The sequence below is a fragment of the Ambystoma mexicanum genome, chromosome 10, assembly GCF_040938575.1.
Source record: "Ambystoma mexicanum isolate Mex_15411 chromosome 10, UKY_AmexF1_1, whole genome shotgun sequence".
In the NCBI taxonomy this organism is placed as follows: Eukaryota; Metazoa; Chordata; class Amphibia; order Caudata; family Ambystomatidae; genus Ambystoma; species Ambystoma mexicanum.
Genome location: NC_090932.1, coordinates 1,007,147,769 through 1,007,169,457, shown reverse-complemented (window position 1 = coordinate 1,007,169,457; position 21,689 = coordinate 1,007,147,769). Strand labels below are relative to the sequence as shown.

The 21,689-nt window shown below is 47.4% G+C and overlaps 1 protein-coding gene across 12 annotated transcripts in view; it reads left to right on the top strand.

The window, feature by feature from the left end:
* The window catches only part of EIF4G1 (eukaryotic translation initiation factor 4 gamma 1), a 1,670,216-nt gene that overhangs the window by 970,880 nt on the left and 677,647 nt on the right, over positions 1-21,689 (top strand). The window contains exon 1 of one of the 12 annotated variants that reach the window (XM_069618806.1): positions 10,951-11,199. The exons of the other annotated variants lie outside the window; for them this stretch is intronic. The gene's annotated coding sequence lies outside the window, so the exon portion shown is untranslated. Of the gene's footprint in view, positions 1-10,950; positions 11,200-21,689 lie in introns of those variants that run through there. 12 annotated transcript variants of the gene reach the window in all.

Genomic DNA, 21,689 nt, shown 5'->3' with positions numbered 1-21,689 from the left:
ACGGTGGGGCACACCCCAGATCGACCTGTTCGCGACGGCGACGAACTCCAAGTGCCGGAGGTTCGCCAGCAGGTTTCCCCAGGCGAGGAGCATGGGCGATGCTTTCTCGTTCCCCTGGGAGGGCCTGTTCCTCTACGCGTTCCCTCCTTTGCCACTGCTAATCCGGCTCATCAACCAGCTCAAGAGGTCACGGTGCAGGATGATCCTCGTCGCACCTGCGTGGCCGAGGCAGATATGGTTCCCGGACCTTCTGGACTTGTCAGCGTCCCCGCCAATCAAGCTGCCGGTGGACGCGGATCTGCTCTCCAGGGAAGGAGGCGCCATCCTCCTCCACGACCCGAAATCGCTGAACTTGCAGGCCTGGCTCCTGCAGCGCTAGAGTTTGGAGGATACGACATACCGGCCGACTGCAGAGAGGTTCTTGCAAAGGCCAGGGCGTCCTCGACTCTTAAATGCTACGGACACAAATGGAAGAGGTTCTCTGTCTGGTGCCACGCACAGAAGATTAACCCTCTACGGATTACGGCTCCCCAAGTTCTGCCGTACCTGCTGACGCTGGCCAAAGCTGGACTGGCACACGCGTCCATCAAGATCCATCTTGCTGCGATCTCCCGATACACCAGAACCACGGGACGGACGTCCTTGTGGTCTCATCGTCTGGTGAAAGAGTTCATGAAGGGACTGTTCAGATCGTTCCCGCCGGTGAAGGCTCCGGCCCCGGCGTGGGAGCTCACGTGGTGCTGACCAAGCTCATGGGACCTCCGTTCGACCCTCTGCACTCGGCCCCGTTGAAGTTTCTGTCGTGGAAAACTGCGTTTCTTGTGGCCATCACCTCCGCACGACGGGTGGGAGAGATCCAGGCCCTTTCCTGCAAGGCCCCGTACTTGACTTTTCACGACACGAGGGTAGTGCTCAGGACGCACCCCTCCTTCATGCCCAAGGTACCGTCGGACTTCCATCTCAACGAACCCTTGGTGTTGCCTGTGTTCTTCCCGTCGCCTTCGTCGCCGGCTGAGAGGACTTTGCACTCGCTGGATGTGGCTAGAGCGCTGAAGTTCTACGTATACCGCACTAAGTGTTTTCGGAAGACGTCACAACTCTTTGTGAATTTTGGACCTGTCAATCAGGGGAAGGCTCTCTCGAAGGCTTCCATTTCCAGATGGCTCTCCGGCTGTATCATGTACTGTCATCGGTTGGCAAACCGACCGCTGCCTGGCCGTCCGAGAGCCCATTCCACCAGAGCGATCGCAGCTACCACGGCGTTCCTTTCTGGTGTGCCCCTGCTGGACATATGCAGGGCTGCTACGTGGAGGTCGACGCACACCTTCATGAAATTCTACTGCGTCGATCGGGATTCCAGGGAGGAGTCCAGGGTCGGCCAAGCAGTGCTGCGCAACCTGTTCGCCTGAGGTGAGCCTGGTGAGGAGGTAAGATGCTTAATGTTGAGTTTGATGTAATGCTTAATGTTGAGCCTTTGCCACCTCCCGTGGTTGTGCATGTGTGTACTGCTATGTATTCTTTATTCATGAGCATGTGAATCCATGCCAGACCCCATGCTGGAGAAGGAACAAGTTACTTACCTGTAACTGTTCTCCAGCATGGGTCTGGCATGGATTCACTTGCGAACCCTCCCGCCTACCCCTCTGCGGCTCTTCACTTGGTCATACTGCCACTTCACGTGCTTCCAAATCTGAAGATGGCTGCCAGAGGCGGTGCTTAGGTAGAGGGCAGTCATTGGCTGTGGTCAGTATGACGCAGAGACCAGTGATTGGTTATTACTACGAAAGACAGATCAGAAACGAAACTGATACTGGTTTTTTCTTTACCGAGGATTCCCAGCCTGACGACTGGGAATATTATATATTATATTATATTATAATATTATAGAGAATCACGACCTCCGCCGCCTTCTCCACTAGAATTGCTAATAACAACTCTCTTTTAGCTAGCTACGCAGATGCACAGTGGAACAAGCTGCGCAGCGAAGCAGAGGAAGCACCTGAACCTCTGCGTTCTCGCCTGCTAGCTATAATATCAGAGGGCACACTGGTAAACCAGGGCATCGTTAAAAACTCCCTAGATGCAGCTGAGACGGCTGGCCGCTCCCTAGTTCAGGGAATACTTCTCAAGCGCCACGTTTGGCTACGCAATTCAGGTTTTAAGCCCGAAACCCAAGCCTCCCTCATAAATAAACCCATTGAACAGACGCATCTGTTTGGGAAAGCAGTAGATGAGGCCCTAGAACATGCTAAAAAAGAGTTTGATACCATCAAAACTCTTGATCAAATTTCTAGGCCCCCTAACAGGCGAGGCTATGGTAATAAACGCTCCTTTCGTGGCCAAAGACAGCAGCAGAACCAACAGCAACAATATTACTCTGGCTCCAACTGGCCCACCAACCAGGGTAACACCCAGTTTAGTCAAAGAGGCCAACGCCGTGGCAAAGGAAGAGGTCGTGCCTCCAGCCCCAGAGGTTCCACGCCCAATACCAGCAAATGACCCGAAAATTCGGGTCCCCTCCCATGCATCACCGGTCGGGGGCCGGCTAACATCGTTCCTTTCAGCATGGGAGGGAATCACGTCAGACCGTTGGGTATTATCCACCATAGCCCACGGATACTGCATCGAGTTCAACGGTTCCCCGAAGTACAAACCCCCACGGAACCGGCGCATGACACCGCATCACCTCTCCATTCTTCTTCAAGAAGTGGAAGAACTACTAAAGAAAGAAGCTATAGAGCCCGTCCCCCTATCACAGGTAACAGAAGGTATTTATTCAGTGTACTTCCTTGTACCCAAAAAGGACTTAACCATGCGCCCTGTATTAGATCTGCGCCCAGCGAACATATTTGTCAAACCCCAAAAGTTTCGTATGGTGACCTTACAGGAGGTAATCCCACTGTTATCACAAGGGGATTACATGACAACACTGGACATGAAAGATGCATACTTTCATATTTTAATGTTGCCATCGCACAGAAAATACCTCAGGTTCAAAATAGAGGACAAACACTACCAGTTCAGAGTACTACCCTTCGGGATAGCATCTGCACCAAGGGTATTCACGAAAGTACTGGCAGTGGCAGCGGCCCACCTGCGCAGATTATCCATCCCGGTATACCCTTACCTCGACGACTGGCTCATAACAGGGGATTCTTACGAAACATGCTTCTCCAATACCCAAAAGACCGTAGACCTTTTGTCCCAACTGGGCTTCTCCATCAACGAAAAGAAGTCCAGCTTAGACCCCAGCCAAACCAAACAATTCCTAGGGGCTCTAATTCGAACAAGGGACGGCCTCGTATTCCCCTCCAACGAGAGGGTCCAAAACATGCTGTTTCAAATTCCCCATTATGTAGCAGGCCGAGAGGTGACGGTACGCAAAGCAATGCGCTTGCTAGGGATGATGGCGTCATGTATTTATTTGGTACCTCACGCGCGCCTGCGCATGCGCCCAATGCAAGAGTGGCTCTACAGCCAGTGGTGTCAGGCCAGCGGACAATGGGACGATCTAGTGGTGGTCTCGCAGGCCTTGGTTCTCTCGCTACGGTGGTGGACAAAAGAAAACCTGTTATTAGGGAAAACTTTTGCCACACCCGCAGTGGAAGCCACTCTAACCACAGACGCATCCCTTACAGGATGGGGGGCTCACCTATCCCATCAAACGGCACACGGAGTGTGGACTCCGAGCTTAGCATCCAAGCATATAAACCTGCTGGAACTACTAGCGGTGTTCAAAGCACTGAAAGCCTTTCAGGAACACTTACAAGGAAAGACAGTGATGGTCCTCACAGACAGCACCACAGCCATGTACTACCTCAACAAGCAAGGGGGCACTCACTCTCCAGGACTGTCCAAGCTGTCCCAGAATATATGGAAGTGGGCTCTCAAACACAACATGTTCCTACTAGCACAACATGTACCAGGGGAACTCAATCTGCTAGCAGACAAACTCAGCAGAGACTTCCCCCTGCCCGAAGAGTACGAATGGCAATTGCACGAAGACATCGTCTTAGACATCTTCACGCAATGGGGATTCCCGGAAATAGACCTGTTCGCAACCCTGGAGAACTCACAATGCCAAAGTTACGCCTCCAGGTACCCCCAGAACCAGTCCAAAGGGAACGGTCTGTTGATTCAATGGTCAGGGAAATTTGTTTACGCCTTTCCCCCGACTCCCCTTCTCAACAAAGTGGTGCACAAGATGCACCAGGAGCAGGTTACCATGATACTAGTGGCCCCAATGTGGGCACGGCAACCTTGGTTCGCTCACTTGATGGAGATGTCCCTATCTCCTCCAGTGAAACTTCCCTGCCCGTACAACATGCTGTCACAAGACAAGGGCAGGACACTGCATCCATGCCCTCAGACCATGAACTTAGCAGCCTGGCTCCTGAGATCATAGAATTTGGACATTTACAACTCCCACAGAGATGTATGGACATCCTCAGGGAAGCCAGAAAACCTAATACTCGACACTGCTATTCTAGCAAATGGAAAAGATTCGTTATCTGGTGTAGAGGTACTAGCATCAACCCAGTTGACTGCTCTCCTACTGACATTATTCTATACTTGACCCATTTACTGGATTCAGGTTTAGTATTCAATTCCATTAAAGTCCACCTAGCGGCACTTTCTGCATACACCACTTCCCAACTTAAAGTGTCGTGGTGGAAGATACCAGTTATCAAAGCCTTCATGGAGGGGGTAAAAAGGATACACCCTCCGATAGCTAACCCAGCTCCCGGATGGGACTTAAATGTGGTACTTTCCAGACTCATGGGCCCTCCCTTCGAACCCATGCACAAGGCAACTCTTAAAGATATCACCCTTAAGACTGCTTTCCTAATAGCTATCACCTCCATTAGGAGAGTAAGTGAACTACAGGCTCTTTCTGTACTAGACCCCTTTGTAACAGTTCACAAAAATAAAGTGGTTCTACGCACACACCCAAGGTTTGCACCTAAATTCATCTCGAAATTTCATGTAAACCAAACTATAGAACTACCAACGTTCTTTCAAAACCCTTCCAGCTCGGGAGAAAAAAGTCTGCATACACTAGATGTACGCAGAGCTGTCATGTTCTACATGGAAAGAACCAGACCACTGAGAAAGACTAATCAGTTCTTTGTCTCGGTGGCAGCAGGAAGAGAAGGAGATGCGGTCTCAAAATCCACTATATCTAGATGGATTGTTCAATGCATCACTCTCTGTTACACTCTTGCTAAGAGAGAACTACCCTTCAAGCCAAGAGCACATTCCACTCGAGGCACTGGGGCTTCCATAGCATTCATTGCAAATGTTCCCCTTGAGTCCATCTGCAAAGCGGCTACCTGGAGTTCTGTGCACACCTTTACAAAACACTACTGTCTAGATGCACACTCTAGATCTGACTCCCAGGTGGGACAGGCAGTATTAAGACATCTTTTCTCTACTGTTCCTTCTCATAACCCACCGCCAACTCCGGGTACTGCTCGCTAGTCTATGCACAGCATGTGATTCTAAGCAGATTAACAAACATCAGAAGACAATGTATTACTTACCGTAAAAGCATTTCTGATGGTTGTATCTGCTTAGATTCACATGCGCCCACCCTTCCTCCCCGCTCGGATGGAAGGAACATAGACTTCCTTTATATCTCTCTTTTCTGTACTCACTCACGTCTATAAGGCTCCCTCAGGGCAGAAAAATACAAACAGAGGGACCTCGACGCGTGAGGGATTGTGGGTACAACGCACGTCACTATAGGGATAGTGTTACAGACACGCCTTGTCGACGTCCCCTTTTCGACTACGAAAAACAAAATGCAATACTCCGCAGTGACCACTGGATGTCGGACCTATGCACAGCATGTGAATCTAAGCAGATACAACCATCAGAAATGCTTTTACGGTAAGTAATGCATTGTCATATTATATTATATATACTTCCTAATGCCGAAAAAGGAGGATTGATGCCCATCTTGGACTTACGAGAATATAACAAATTCCCCAGAAAGGACAAGTTCAAGATGGTAACCCTTTCTCAGATCCTTTAGGCCTTCCAGTTTCAGGATTGGTTGTCTCAGGACCTTCAGGGTTCTTACTTTCATGTGCCTATCCATCTCAAACACAAAGTACCTGAGGTTTGCCATTGGCAGCTCTCGCTATCAATTTTGGGTTCCGCCATTTGGGCTGACCTCCGCCCGAGGGTCTTCACCAAGTTAATGGCGGTCGTGGCAGCAAGTCTACGGTGGGGAGGGATTCAGGTCTACCCCTACCTCGACGACTGGTTGATCAGAGCAGTGTCCCCAGAACAAGCTCAGATCCACAAGCTGGGCCTCTCCCTTAACTTAAGTCACATGATGCCATCACAGAGACTCCAGTTCATTGGAGCAGTCCCGGACACATCCCTGGGAAAAGCCTCGCCACCTGAGGTGAGGGCTCAAGATATTCTACAGATGGTGACCAGATTTCAAAATGGCCAGCATCTAGCAGCCTTCGATTTAGTATATATTTTTTTTGAGGTTGCTTGGCCTCATGGCATCCTGCATTTTTCTATTGCCAGAGGCTCGCCTGATAATGAGCTCTCTCCAGTGGGCGCAATTCTCAGGAAGGATGTCGGATCCCCTACAAATCCAGAAGAGTAGCACGAGACCTCCAGTGGTGGGCCTGTCGGGAGAACATCTTGAAAGGAGAACCGTTTTGGCAAACATGGTCTGACAGAACAGTAGTCATGGATGTCTCACTCACGGGGTGGGGAGCCCATACTAATGACTTAACAATCAGCAGTCGTTGGTCTCCATTGGAGTCCAGACTACACATCAACCTATTAGAGTTGAGAGCAATCAGGCTAGCACTGAAAGCTTTTCTGCCATCAGTACAGGGAAAAAAATGTTCTGATAATGACGGACAACACAGTAGCCATGCACTCCCTCGACAAGAGGAGGCATAGGGTCACAGCCACTGTGCAGAGAGGCAATGCAGCTCTGGTTCTGGGCAATTCAAGAAGGAATCTCTCTATTGCAGTTCACCTAGCCGGAGAGAAGAACACGACAGCGGATGCTCTAAGGAGGCAGACAGTCTCCCACCAGTGGGGAACTAGCTCAGGAAGTCCTTCAAGAGATCTTCACCCTTTGGGGAACACCTCAGGTAGATCTGTTTGCAACAAGTGTCAACAGGAAATGCGAACGATACTGCTCAATGGAATTTCCCCCGAGAGGAACTCTAGGAGATGCGTTTGTGGTGGACTGGGAGTTTCCGCTTCTGTACGCATTTCCTCCAGTCCCTGTCATTCCTCACGTAAATAAAGAGGCTCAGAAGATTCCGGAAACCCATGATTCTAATTGCCCTGAATTGGGCCAGAAGAGCGTGGCACCTGGTCTTCTAGACATGTCCATCTGTCCTCCGATTAGTCTTCCACAAAGAGAGGAGCTTCTCTCACAAGAGGGTCTGGTTCTCCATCCGGATATCTGGACTCTCAACCTTCACGCTTGGTTTCTGAAAGGTTGAGAATGAGATACAAAGATTGTTACCTCCCGGATGACGTAATGGAGGTGTTGCTTTCGGCCAGAAGGCCAGCAACTAAATCTTTATACCGCTGCCGTTGGAACAAATTCTACAGCTGGTGTAGACATGAGGATATTGACCCTTTTCATGTAGTACACCGATGGTGTTCTTTCCTGCTATATTTTGCAAATTCAGGACTTCAAGTTGGCACAATCGAGGGTTACCTTGCTGCGTTATTAATCTTTAAACGCACGGCTGAGGAACCTTAATATTTCAAATTGCCTCTAGTCATTCTTTTTCTGAAAGGGTTGACTGTGTCCTCACCCCCCCACCCCCACCACCTCCCCAATTCCTTTTCAGGTTCCCCTGTGGGATTTAAATCTAGTCTTAACATTTCTAATGGGCACTCTGTTTGAACATCTTCATTACTCTCCATTAAGGTTTCTCACTCTAAAAACAAGTTTTCCTAGTGGCCTTAACTTGCCAGAAGAGTGAGCGAACTACAAGCTTGATCTTGGAAATCTCCACATACTATTTTTCACAAAGATAAAGTAGTTCAAGAGAAGCCGAATTTCCTCCCAAAGGTTGTCTCAGAATTCCATATCACACAAAAAATAACCTTGCCTTAATTTTACCCTCCTGTTAAAGAAAGAGGAAGAGCGGTTGAACAGGCTGGATCCAAGGCATGCCTTGAGTTTTTACATCAACACTTGCAAGGATTAGGCAAGCGGAGCAGTTTGTGGGGTATGCAGGACATAAACTAGGTTTACCCATCACGAAACAGACCATCTCAAGATGGATAATTCTAACTAACATGTAGTGCTATAAATTGGCAGGAAAAGACCCTCCTCAACCCCTCGGGGCTCATTCAACCAGGGGTATCGTAGCCTTGTCAGCTCACCAAAGAGGGGTTCCAATAAAGGACATCTATGCGGCTGCCACATGGTCGTCTGCACATACTTTCACCAAATTCTACAGTCTAAATTCCTCCACTAGCCAGGATACTAAATTTGGGAAAGCTGTGTTGCACTCTGTGCATTCTTAAAACCTTACTGAATTTTACTCGCACCTCCTGTACACATTACTGCTTTGGGAGTCACTTGCCAAGGGTAACGTTGTTTCGACTGGACGTATTCCTTATCGCCCCTCCCATCCTTCCCCTGCAATAAACTTCCCTTGTATTTGCAGCCGACGCTCCTTCAAGGGTACTAACCATCTCATACTGGATAAACACAGCACCTCAAAACGGAACTGAGCAACGGACGCGCAAGACTATTTATACCTATGGTGAAGTTGGCGCCGATACGGACGCCTTCGAGTGTCACCGGCTCGAAGGACGTCTACGCACAGCACCCTCTATTGGGGAAAAAAATTCCGAGACCAGCAAGCTGGAAGTGCATTTATCAAAGATAAGGAATACGTGGGAGGAACATCCAGTCGAAAGAGCGTTACAGTTGGTTAGTAACTTGTTCAACTCTGCTATTCCCTATCCAAGAAAGTTCTATATTTCACCACAAGGGTGCACTCTACCAGAGGTACAGGAGCTACCTTCGCTTTCTTTGGAAATGTCCCTCTGGACACCATTAGCAAAGATGCTACACGTAGTTCATCCATACGTTAACACAGCATTACTGCATTGCCACCCGCTCTGTAGCAGATTCACAGGTGGGACAAGCGGTCCTTCAACATCTTTGCCACTGTACCTTTTAACTTCCCACCTGCTCCAGATACTGCTTGCTAATCTGTGCAGAGCATATGACCTAAGCAGATACAGAAGCTCCAGAAAGGGATGCATTACTCACCGTAATCGTATTTCTGGTGCTTGTATCTGCTTAGAACTAATGGAGTAGAAGGTGCATAGATGTTTTCTGGTTTATCACTGATTCTGCTTTATTACAGCTATACTCGCACTACACTTCACTTTTCGCACTCTGAAACACTTGTGTACTAGTGCGATATAAGTAAAATATCATTTCATGCAACCTCATGTATGCAACAATCAATCTGAGGGACCTCGACGTGTGAAGGACCATTGGTACAGTGCACGTCACACAAGGGATAGTATTACTAATCACGCCCTGTCGGCGTCTGTTTTCAAGTTTCGAAAACAAATCTTGGAATACTCTGCAACTTACACTAGATGTCTGATTATGCAGCAGATGTGAATCTAAGCAGATACAAGCACCAGAAGTATGATTACAGTGAGTAATGTATCCCATATGTGTGCGCTTATGTGTAATGCTGGACTGAGGAGCTGATTCTGACTGGTAGCTGGGTGGGAGGATGTGGTGGTTGGTAGGAGAGTGAAGGGTGGGGAAAAGGGGATAGGATATATGGGCTCCCCACCAGACAACTGTTGGGGGTACAACAGAGGGGGCAGAGCCTCTAAGATTTCCCTGCCCTGTTTCTAAAGTGACCACGCCCATAACCAGTTAGCCCCTTTCACCCCCAAGAAATGTAGGTTTCTTTGGACACCTGGTCAGGTGGGTTAATAAAGGTCCATGCCAGTTCATAGGCATGGCCAGTAGTACCGCAAACATCTGTCAGCGTTTTTGAGTGAACCTCCAACAAGCTCATACACCCATGCTTGCTGTCCTTTTCACCTGATGGCAACTGGCTCTCATGCAGCTTGTGGGTCCTGATGATGGAGAGGCGGGGCATTATGAACGTGTTGCCCTGCCTTTGCAGCTTTCTCTTCCCTTAACTCGTACTTTTTTTTTTTTATTACGTTGGCTTACCTTTCTATTTTTTATGATGCCTGCAACGTGGTGGTGGCTTGCAATGAGGTGGTGGGTGGGGTTGTGAAGGTTGGGCAGGGGCGTCATTTCCGCCGTGCTGTGATGCAATTTGGGGTTAGTACCACATTATCGTTTACAGATCTGCCAGAGCGCCTGGGGACCAATTCTGTTGGTGACGGTGCGCGGTACAAATAACTTAACATTTAGTTGCAGGCGCTATTGTGGGATTGATGAGCAGATGACTAATCGCGTTTTTCGGGGCATATGCTGTTAAGTGGTGCTGAAGAGCATTTCCTTCTGGTTGACGTTAACCAGAACTACAATTCCATGAGTGAATTTTGCCCCGGTCAATACCACCACCCCTTTTCGCCTTGAACTGTTCATGCTTTGCTTGTGTATTGCCATTATTACTTTTGTGTTATCGTCTGTTATTTTAGAGACTTAATTTGCTTATCCCGTCATTCTCATTAACGCCGGCGTGTGGTTAGTTGAAGCTGGCCACACGCCACATGGCATCTTTCTCCCTTTCCGCTCCAGTGCTCCTGTTTGTGCGCGCGTGGTGGCAGTACCCATTATGTTCTCTTCCAACCTCGCATTGTTGGAGGGGGGGAGGAGCTGGGAGGAGCCAGTCTTCCAGGAGGACCCTCCCCACTGAAAGGCATGGCTCTGTACCCCGCTGTAACCCCTTCTCCTCCCTCGTCAGCCCAGGAGGAGGAGATCTGCTGATTCACGGTACCTCCCAGTGCCCCCCCTCCCCACGTAAGGGGTCTGCAGCAGACGTGCCTCGGCCATGAGTGTGCTCCGTGAGGCAGAAACTGCTTTCTACTAAGTTTGCCTCGTGCTTTGTGGCCTTGCAAAATCCGGCTATTTTTAGCACTTTTTGTTTAGCGAGCGTGCTACTCTGCCAGTCTACATGGCGGACTCCGTACGAGCGCGAGGCGCTCCTGATCGGCCCCTTCGATGCTTAGTCACAGGTAAGGCGCTACACTTTGTTCTAGCGGCAGGGTACGCCCCGTCTCAAGGATACACTGGGTTTCGACCGCAGTGGCTTGAGGGACGACGCTCTCCTCGCGGCCTCGTTCGCCTCCAGCTTGACAGTAACTGTGTTAGGGCTGAGCTCTGCGCCCGCCCGCCGCAGCCCGGGTTCCTTCCTTTCACAGTGGAGGCTGGCTGTTGGGGGAGTGGTTTGTTCGAATGGATGCGTTGGGAGGCCCTCTCTCCCCGAAGCTTTTCCTGTGTCATGGTTGAAATGTTGCAGTAGATGGCATGCCAATCTGCCACTAGGACCGGGGGATGGAGGGGGGGAGGGTGCTTAACGCAGTGTTGTCTGCATGGTTTTTGCAGCGTTTGGTGTTTAGAATCTTCAATTCTTTGCATGTGTTAACACGCCTTGCAAAACTTCCTGTTACATGATTGCTAGCACTGTCTTTACGCCCAATTAACCAGCGAGTTCACACAATTTCGATCAACGCTGTTGTGTAAACTCAAACTGGCAAGAGATTTGGGGGGTGTTTGTGTGAGGAAATGGCCACCCTTACGCCGAACTTTTGTTCAAACTGAGTCTTTAGAGTTGCATGTTGATTCCTTGCACTTAACTTTGGACCATGTTGCCAGGTCAGAAGGAAAAAATAAGCTGAATGCCCCTCTAAAATAAGCCCAAAACACGCGGGCTCCCAACCAAATAAGTAGAAAAAACAAGCGCACCCCTAAAACGCTGTGGATAAGACTCAAAAGAAAAAATAAAGTAACGCAAACCTACACAAAGATAACCGACATAGTATGCTAGAACAAAAAGCATGTATTAAAATTGCATTCATGTTCTTGAAAATGAGTGCATTTTCATTTCTCCTCTGAATGGGACTCCTAAAAACACATCATTGGCTTTTCTAGTTTTTGGCTTCTCTGTCCGTTTCTCCTCTGGTTCTTGGATACCTGTCAGGTAGCTCCATGTTGGGCCTCTCCACCCCAGTTCTTGTCTACCTTTCAAGTCCCTCTTCTGGCAGTTCCCTTTTAGTTCTAGGCTTCCTGGTGGGTCGTGCGCTCTCATTTGCTCTTCGGCTTATTTTCATTTGGCTCCCTTGTAAATTGCTCTTTGGTCAACACTCCTTTGGTCCTTGGCTTCCTGGTGAGTGATTCTCCACTGGTCGTTCCCACGCCATTTTCCTATTGGCTCCCTTTTGAATCACTCCTGGTTTGACTCCCCTCTAGCCCATGCCTTCCTGTTGTCGCTCTCGTCTGATCCTCTCATGGCCCTTCACCCCTCTGGTCATTGGCTCCCTTGTGATGTGCTTATTATTTGGTCAATCACCCCCCCCCCGTGAGTTTTTACTCTGGTCCATTTCAATGGTGCTTTGCATGTGGTGCTCGGTTGGCTTTATCACCTGCTATTGTACGGTGTATGACTAGTTCCATTGTGCCGTATGCCCACGTAAAATGAGTGGTGCTACAGTTGTAGTAGAGTCTGGGCAGTCAGAAGGGCAGTCCCATTGTAAACTCTTTGCCCTCCATTTTTGTCATGTAAATGCATAACTTAACATTAAACTATCGCGGAAGAAAACATAAAAGCTAGATAAAGTTTTGTGTTGATATGAGCATATGTGTTTTTAAAGGGTAACTATTTGTCCCCAATTGCCATTCAGTAGTCTGTTGAAGATATAACAGTAACCATCTGAAAATAATTCTATCACCCTGAGCCCCCAACCAACACTGCTACACCCAAACACAGGTAACACAATGGAACACACACCACAAAGACGTATATCGCACTAACCCACCATAGATAAGCCAACACAACTCTTCCCCACGCCTTAAACACCAAAATCAAGCAAACAATTTGTTAGTAACCTTGAGTGTACAGGAACAGGGAGTAGCAGATGTCACACATTCTGTCGTGGGGCAGTACTCCGGATGGCCCGTGGGGCAGTACTCCGGATGGCCCGTGGGGCAGTACTCCGGATGGCCCATGCGACACGTGAATGGGAGCAATAGGGCTGGAAATCAATGTTGGTCCTGCTCAGTTGAGCCCTCTATACTTGCCCAGGGACCCACACCTAGAGAAAAACGCAAAGCTGCACAGACCCTCCCAAGCCCCCCCCCCCACCCCAATCAAGGTCACTGGAAGGACTGGAGAAAGCACAACTTTAGAGACCACCTACCCATGTTTAGAGCCAGATGCTGGGAGTAGGTAACATGCCAAGAAGCCAATTGCCCACACTGTCTAATACGTGCCTTTCAAAATATTGAGTCTTTGAGAAAAGGGAAAGCAGCTGATTTTAAATGTGCTTCTGGTATAGTAAAATGGGTCTGGAAGAGTAGCCCCTCTGCCCGATTTAAACGAAGGGGAGTAGATGGGTTTTGAAGAAATGTACTTGGCACACAAAGCAGTAAGTGGAAACAGTTATTGTGAAACAGACCCTGTTGACGCACAGCCACCAAGCCACTCACCAGTCAATGTGGAACCGTGGCCAAGAGGGAACTCCCTAGGGTTCCATTACAACACTACCCCCCCCCACCCTGCCACCTTAATAACGCTACATGAGGACACAATTGTAGCAAACACAAAAAAGAAGGAAAAGAACATGCAAACAAATGCATTAGATACGTTAACAGCACAAAAAGCTAATTTGCGAACACCCCACCAAACAATTCCTCAATTTGACACGAGGCAACCTGATCGTGGCCACCCCTCGCAGAATCACTGGCAGAATCTGCTTCGCCTTCAGCACACTCCACAGCATGACCACACTTGACCGCACTCTCTGGCCCAGCACCTTCCTCCCTATGCACACCCCCTCCCTATGCACACCCCCTGCCCCCTCACGCCCTTCAAGATGGAACTCCCACTGGAACCCACACTAGGGCCCGAAGGGAAACGTGATATGTCACAAGACACTGGCACCGTGGGTTATACTCTTATTAACCACAATCCTCTTGTTCCACTGTCAACAGAACCACATAACTTTCACTACAGTCTGCGGCGGCATGTACACACTTCCACCCATGGATACAAATCTAGGAGTCTTTGCGCAGACACTATCCCAAACCTTCAGACTGATGGGCTACCTATTGGCATGTTGCACCCACTCGCTTGTCGAACATACTCTCTCCAACACCGCCATCATATTAACTTCAGTGAGGACCCCACCCCCAAGAGCAGCTGTCCTCTACGTAGAACCCACCTTTCTACCTCATCGGTTCAAAAGGTGAGCAACCTGTAAAAGATGAGTGTAAGTCTATAGGCTGCCAATGCTTCTGACACAACTCCACACCAATCCAAACCACTGGTTACAGCCAGTTGAGTTGCCCATTAAACAAATCGGTTCATACTTTCCACTAACCCATTTGCAGAAGGATTATACAAAGCGGTCCGATGCCCAGGTTCTGAAAAAACTCCTCCATGCGGAGCGAAACAAATTGAAGTCTCTTGTCGGCCACTGTGCTAGCCGGAACAACTTCCCTGTCCAACAACTTGCTGAGAATTTCTATGATCTTCTCAGTTATTTTTTCCAAACCAGCCGACCTCCACCCAACTAGAAGTGTAATCCATCAAAGCCACCACGAATCTCGACTCTTCCCCCAAGACTATCCATGGGATCCATGATGTACAAAGCCACTTTCAACCACGCTTCACCCGAATCTCTACAGCTGTGGTCTTCAAATTTCTTAGGCCTGGGCCCTCTCCTGAGCAAAATGTGGGCAGGCTGCCCCCCCCCCCCCCCCCTTCCAAAATGCCAAATGGACAGCGAGTCCAAATGGCTATGAACTATCGCACGCTGTTACTGCACCCTACTGCCAGTATAGTCCCTGGGCTCCCCCACATGCTCCCATCAGTCTCTGGACTTCCTAATTGATTTGTATTCAAGCAATAAGCCATATAGGAATTAGGTACCTCATGTATACAGGTAGCAATATAAGAAATAGATACAGCATACAGACGGGTACAACTGTTAATAGAGGGCAGATAAGCAAGCACTGTTATACATTTAAGGAGTCCCCTGGCTAAGGCACCATTTATTCATTTTTTTCTAAACCGATGGAATGATGGATCTTCTCTTAAAGCTACAGGTAGAGAGTTCCAATGTTTTGCTGCTAGAACAGGGAAGCTGCTGCCTCCTGATTTCTGAAGCTTGAATCTAGGAACCGTGAAGTTGGGTCGGCCCGTTTTTTGATAAATTAGCAGGTAGAGTGTTTTGGTGCTTAGTTGGAGAGGCATTTGTGGGTGAGAGTGACAGTTTGGAACGTAATTCTGTCCTTAACTGCCAACCACTAGGAATTTTGTCTGGCCGATGATATGTGAAGCGTTCTCGGTATGTTATGGGCAGTTCGGCACTCATTACTTTGAAGCATTTGTAGTTTAAGTTGCGCTTGCTCGTATCTAGTTATAGTGCATTGCAATAATCTAATTTAGATCTAACGCTCTAGCTAGCGTAGTACAGCTTGCTGTCGACAAAAAGGGTCTGCAGGCGTTTATTAGTTTGCAAGTATAGGCTGTAGCAGATGTCGCATTTACTTGTCTAGTCACTGTCAAAGAGCAGTCAAGGTAGAACCCAAGAGTTTTGACTTCTTTGGACACGCAATATGTTAAAGCAGCCTATGTTCAAGGATTTAAATTGGTCGTCAAGTTTGCTTAGTCTGGCTTGGGAGTCAATAAGTAGGGGTTTAGTCCTGTCATTGAGGCAGAGGCCGTGTGTCGCCATCCATGCCTGGATGATAGATTTTATTCAATAGTTTAGTATTGGAGTCGGATTTGGTTGTCATCTGCATTGTTAGTCTAGGTGAAACCAAAATGGTCCAAGTCCTCAAACGGAGGCTTGGTGAATATTATACATAGTGAGACGCAGGACCCCCGAGGTACTCCACAAGTGACGGGTGCTGGATCAGCTGCTGCCATAGGTGCGAAGACCCTCAGTTCTGTTGTCAAGGAAAGATTGAATCCATGCTGTTGCTTTATCTGAAAAATTTGCTGATGAGATGATTGCACAGGACTTCGTGATTGACTAGATCGAAGGCGACCAACCGATCCAGCAAGAGAAGCAGGGCTATGTATCCTTTGTCTTTTTGGTCGTCCGTTTGTTTTCAAGTCAATTAAGGTGGTTTTGGTACCATGTCTAGGTCTAAACCCAGATTGGCGTAGGCCAAGAAGATCGTTGGTTTCTAGATGAGCCTGTATCTGTAAACAGGCTGCCCTGTCTAAAATTCTCAGCAGGAAGGGCAATGTGGTAATTGCTCTGTAGTTCGTTGGTATATAAGGGTTCAGGTTAGGTTTTTTTTTTAATAGTGGAAGGTCCCAAGGATCTTTCAGATTGGATGGGACTGTGCTAGTTTCAAATTGTTTATAAAGGTAGTGATGAAAGGTGCGAGATCTCTTGCTGACTCTGATAATGTTTGCAGGGCAAATTTCACCCTGACCTCTTGAAGGTTTGCGACTGGTTGTTTGGTTTTCTACTTCATTAATGGAGAGAAGGGTGAATTTGAATAATTTGCATGGTTTAGCGTTTGAAGGCTGGGACTCCTGTCGAGGTGATTCCATAGAGATACTAGTTTTAATTTTTTATTTTGGCTTGGAGAAGCAATATTTTGTGAAGCCGGGCTTCTTGTATATTGGTACACCATGTCTTATTTTGGTGCACGTTTCAGGAGTAGATGTGGGTGATTTAAGCTATGAGAATGGTAAATAATTATCTGGTGCCTGATTTAGCATTAGTAATTCTGTTATACGTGTCGCTTTTAGTTTGGAGTATAGCCGACTTACAGGAACTGGAAGCCTTAGAGAATAATTGTTAGTTTAAAGCTGAGGGGTGGTTTTCTCAAGAAGTTGACACTTTTTTCTTTTGTTATTGCATAATGTCTTAAGGCTAGGGGTGAAACAAGAGTTTAAGTGTGCGCATGGTTTGGTTTTATACAGATTCGAAGGAGCTATGGTATCAATAGCTTGTCAAAGTGTTAGGTTGTAAAGTTCTCCTAAAGTTTAGGGGTCCAAATTAATAAATGATTCAGAATAGGTTGTAGTAGGGGCAATGGATTATCTACTTTGATAGTCTTGTTATTGCTAGTGCGCCCCGGCAGAGACTCCGCATTCGGTAGGTTAGGGTGAGTACTAGACTGTAAGGTAAAGGTGACAATGTTGTGGTCCGTCCATGCGCAAGGTGCATTGGAGAGTATGTTGGTATCACAATTTAGATCTGCAATCCAATCTTGGTGGAGGGGTGGGAAGGAAGATTGGGCAGAGCTCTTAAACCGAGGTGGGTTTTGCCAATTAGGGCAAGTCCGGCCCCTCTAGAGGATACTGTCTCTTCTGATATTGTAGTTTGGAATGGTTAGCAAGAGTGTAGGCCTGCTGCATTGTGTAGCCATGTCTGCTATAGCCATAAAATCTAGCTCATTAGAAGTAATAAGGTCAGCATTGTCTAATGCATGTGCAGTCAAGGACCTTGCATTAATAAGTGCTCCCTTGATGGGTTTAACAATATTGTTCGGTCTGCTTCAAGGCATAAAATAAGCAGTGTTGCATAGCAATTTGCTATGCAATTCTGTAGGTTTGCTAATCAAATGGACACTTGTGTAGCAAAGTTAGCTATTTAAGTTGCCCTCTTCAATGATATATGGCATTTATAACTTGCCTATGCACAAGTGTATCAAGGCGCAACAAGGCAAGGGAGGGGGAACAAAGGGAGGACAGACAACGGTCTGCCCACTAGGCCACGTGTCATTCAGATCACGCGTGCATGGGGGTGGGGGGGGAAGGGGAAAAGTGCTGGGGATGGGACAGTACAATTCATAGGAATATAATAAAAGTAAAAATATGGCCAGCAGGTGGCAAGTGCAAGGAAGTGGAGACGGGTGTTAAGTGCTGGTAGTGGGACTGTAGGGATACAGAAACAGACTCCGAGTGTATGGGTTGCCGGACAGGCAGTGAGAGCGTGTGCGACTGGTGTGGGAGGGACCTGAGCCAGAGATCAGAGGGTGGCCAGGTAACCAGTGCAGTTGCTGTTTCAACCAGGAAGTCGGCAGGGGAGAGGAGGAGAAAAAGCAGAAGCAAAGGGAAAGGTTTTGAGGTGCTTCCGGAACCGGAGATGGTTCTCAAGTTTCAGGGAGGCTGTTCCAGAGGGAGGCCCCAGCCGAAGAAAGAAGTCTACCACCAACTCGTTGCTTGGAGAAGCGACTGACCCTGACTGAGTTGGAGGTGGATGATTGAAGAGCTTGAGGGAAGATATTTAGGAAGAGAGTTGAAGATATTGAGGCCCCAGGCGGCCTTGTGGACAATGCAAAGGGTTTTGAATTTAATCCTCACAGCCACTGGGAGCCAGTGCAGAGATTTCAGTTCTGGGGAGATACGATCCCTTGGCTTGAGGCCAAGGACAAGTCTCGCAGTCCTGTTTTGGATGAGTTGCAGAGGGCGGAGAGTAGAGCCAGGCAGATTTAGGAAGAGGCTGTTGCAATAGTCCAGCCTAGAGAGAACCAGAGCTCTGGAGACAGTGAGCTTCTGGGGAAGGAGAAGAAAGGAAGAATACCTCTGAGGAGGTGGAGTTGGTAGTGTGACTTCTTAGAGACGTCAGATGTGAGGATAGAAGGAGTGTGGAGTCGAAGAGGACCCCAAGGTTTTTAGCTTCACAGGTGGGAGCGGGAGGGCATCCAAGGGAGGCCGGCTAGAGTGTGACGGGAAAGGAGGGGAGTCAGTGTGCCGATGAGGAGAATCTGTCTTACTGGCATGAAGGCAGAGGTCATTGGCAGCACACCACTCCTGGATAGCAGTCAGTCTGTGATTAGGGAAGGAGAAGAGGCTGAAGGTAGCCTGAAAATGAGCGGAGTGTTCTCCGCATAGCACTGAAATTTGGGGCAGAGAGCGGCAGTGTGGTGGGCAAGAAGTGCCAGGTAGAGGTTGAAGAGCCAGGGAGATAGGGTAGACCCCCTGGGGCACATCACAGGTAGAGAAAAAGTTAGCAGAGAGGAAGGACCCCAGTTGGACCTGGGAGGGTCGGTCAGAGGAAAGAGGTCAGCCAAGCCAGGGCCTGACCGGTGATACCCAAGTTATAAATTCCTGCTCTCCCTGCATTCCTATCTTGCCCTCGGTGCTCTTTTCACCCTCTTTTCTGTTCACTTCAAGTGCTAATGCAGAGAAAGTGCAGCAGTAATAGTCTCCTCCAGTCGTGCGTGCCAAATGCCTGTGTGGGAGTGCTAGGCAGGAATTACTTTCCACTTTCAAATAATTGCAATCCAGAAGCATGATACTTTTATTAAGCTTCCTATATCCTGTATGGAAAAAGATGTATGTGTCAACTTTATATTTTTTTAAGATGGTCATGCAATTCCATTCTGAAAATTTAAGCCGTTTATATAATGCATAATTAGAGTATTGATACTGTAAAATACTTCATCTCCATGCTTTACAGTAATGTTAAGGTTAGTGTATCTAAATGTCAGTGTCCACTATATTTCATTTTGTTGGGAAAGATGCACCATATTGACGAGGTAACACTTTTGAAAATACATATGATCACATAATCAAATGCTTTTGATGACCAACCTTGTTCTGTAACCTGCAGGTTGCATACATCTTGCAACCGGTGCTCAACCCAAGAGCGAAACCATATTCCTTGATATTCTATATGATCACCCTGTTGCTTTATACCAGGTACCCTGAAATTGAGATGACCACAGACTACAATATTCCACCTAGTTTGCTCAGTTCTCATCCTGCTACGCAATCCACCCATAGTCGCTGTCTTGCTTCTTGCATAATGAATACACAAAGCAAACTAGATGCTTATGAAAAATAGTGATCAGTAGTTCATCCAGTCTGTATATCTACAGATCTACTGCAGGTGCAGACACTGTAGTTGTACTCCAGAGCTTGCTTTGCTTTATGCTTACAATTGTATTATATATTACCTCCTGTCAGAGACAGCTGGCCACACTGTTTTCAGAGCCTTTTCGATCATATCTATTTATTTGTGTCTATTCATGCAGCTAACCTTTTACATTTTACAGACTCATCAATGGCTCGCAAAGTCTTTTCGCCCACCCGCATAGTCTAGTAGATTTGAAAAAGGGCGAGTAGCATTTACAAGAGAAGTTTGAAACTTATATTTAACATCTTCTTTGTTTGCAGTAAATATCAAATAAGTTTCACAGTGCATGGTTGGCCTCTGGTAGGCAGCAGTGTACCAAACATGAAGTGGGTTTGTTGTAACATGCATCATTTGACAGAAATCACTTTAAATTTGTTGTCCTCCGTTCCTATGGGTAGAGTGCATTTCTTTTAGGCTGACTAGGTAAACAAAGGTACCCGACCTGCAGGTCTAGCTGAAATTTAAAGAATTGGCAAGGCCTGACTCCTCTCACTAATCACTAATTATTTCAGCAGTATGCATAACTGCTGTATTGTTGCTCATGTCATGGGTACAAATAACGTCTTGTGACATTAACTATCAGTACAAAATTGCTAATCAAGTGGGTCTGTTTGCTAATCAAAAAACATTTAAGCAAACTCTGCTAATCAATTTTTGGAAACGAATGTATGCCTTGGGCTTACAGGTAATGTAGTGTTGGCTAGGAGTGTGGAATCATTTTTTGGCAATGTTGTGCAGCTTGGGTGCCTTTTTTTTCTTGATTGGGGTGGACTTAGTGTTGCTTATACCTCTTCGGTTAGATGGGTCTGTTTAATTCTAGAACCAAGTCTAAGGTTCTGGATTTTGTAGGACAAGGTTGGTTAGGAACCGCATGGGAGGTGTAACGCTGGATCCATTGTATTGTGGGTAAGAGCCTTAGTGTTGTTGGATAATGCTGTGACAGTAGGTTGTTTGGTAGGCTGTAATGGCCAGGATGGCAGGAATTTCTTGGTTGCCATGGTGTCGGGGAGGGGTAGTGAAGTAGACAGTCAGGGAAATACTACGCTTGTTAGGTGCAGTGGCAAGGCCCTTAGTTGGCAAAATGTCATGCTTATTACTGGCCATGGTGACATTGGCGTAGAAGATGATTGTGATCAGTAAAGGCGCCCTAGGTGTAAGCAAGGTGCTCGTAGGTATGAAATTGATGGGCCTAACTAGTTGGTTTAAGTTAGCGCGTCGGGATGTTGATTGAAGACTTTAAGGCTAATGAGGTCTCGTTATAGGTAAAGGTGATGGTAGTAATCGCTAAATTAGGCAATGGGGGAGTGGTTATGCAGAGGCCATTGGTGCTAGGCCAGGGTTATTCCGATAAAGTGGGAATTCCGAAGGCAAGGTGCTCAGGGTAATTTTGGTTGTAAATGGATAAGTAATGAAAGAGGGAGGTTAAAGATGCATAAACATGGCTAATATAATTTGACAGGCAATTGTATATGTGAGAAAGTTTGGATACCTAAGGAAGGTCTAGGGTACTGTACTAGAAGTGGTGGCGTTCACGTTATGACAAGTATCCCTCTGCTTTATTAAATGTTTAAGGCACATTAGAGCATTTGGAGAAGTTTTACAATTCAACATTAAAG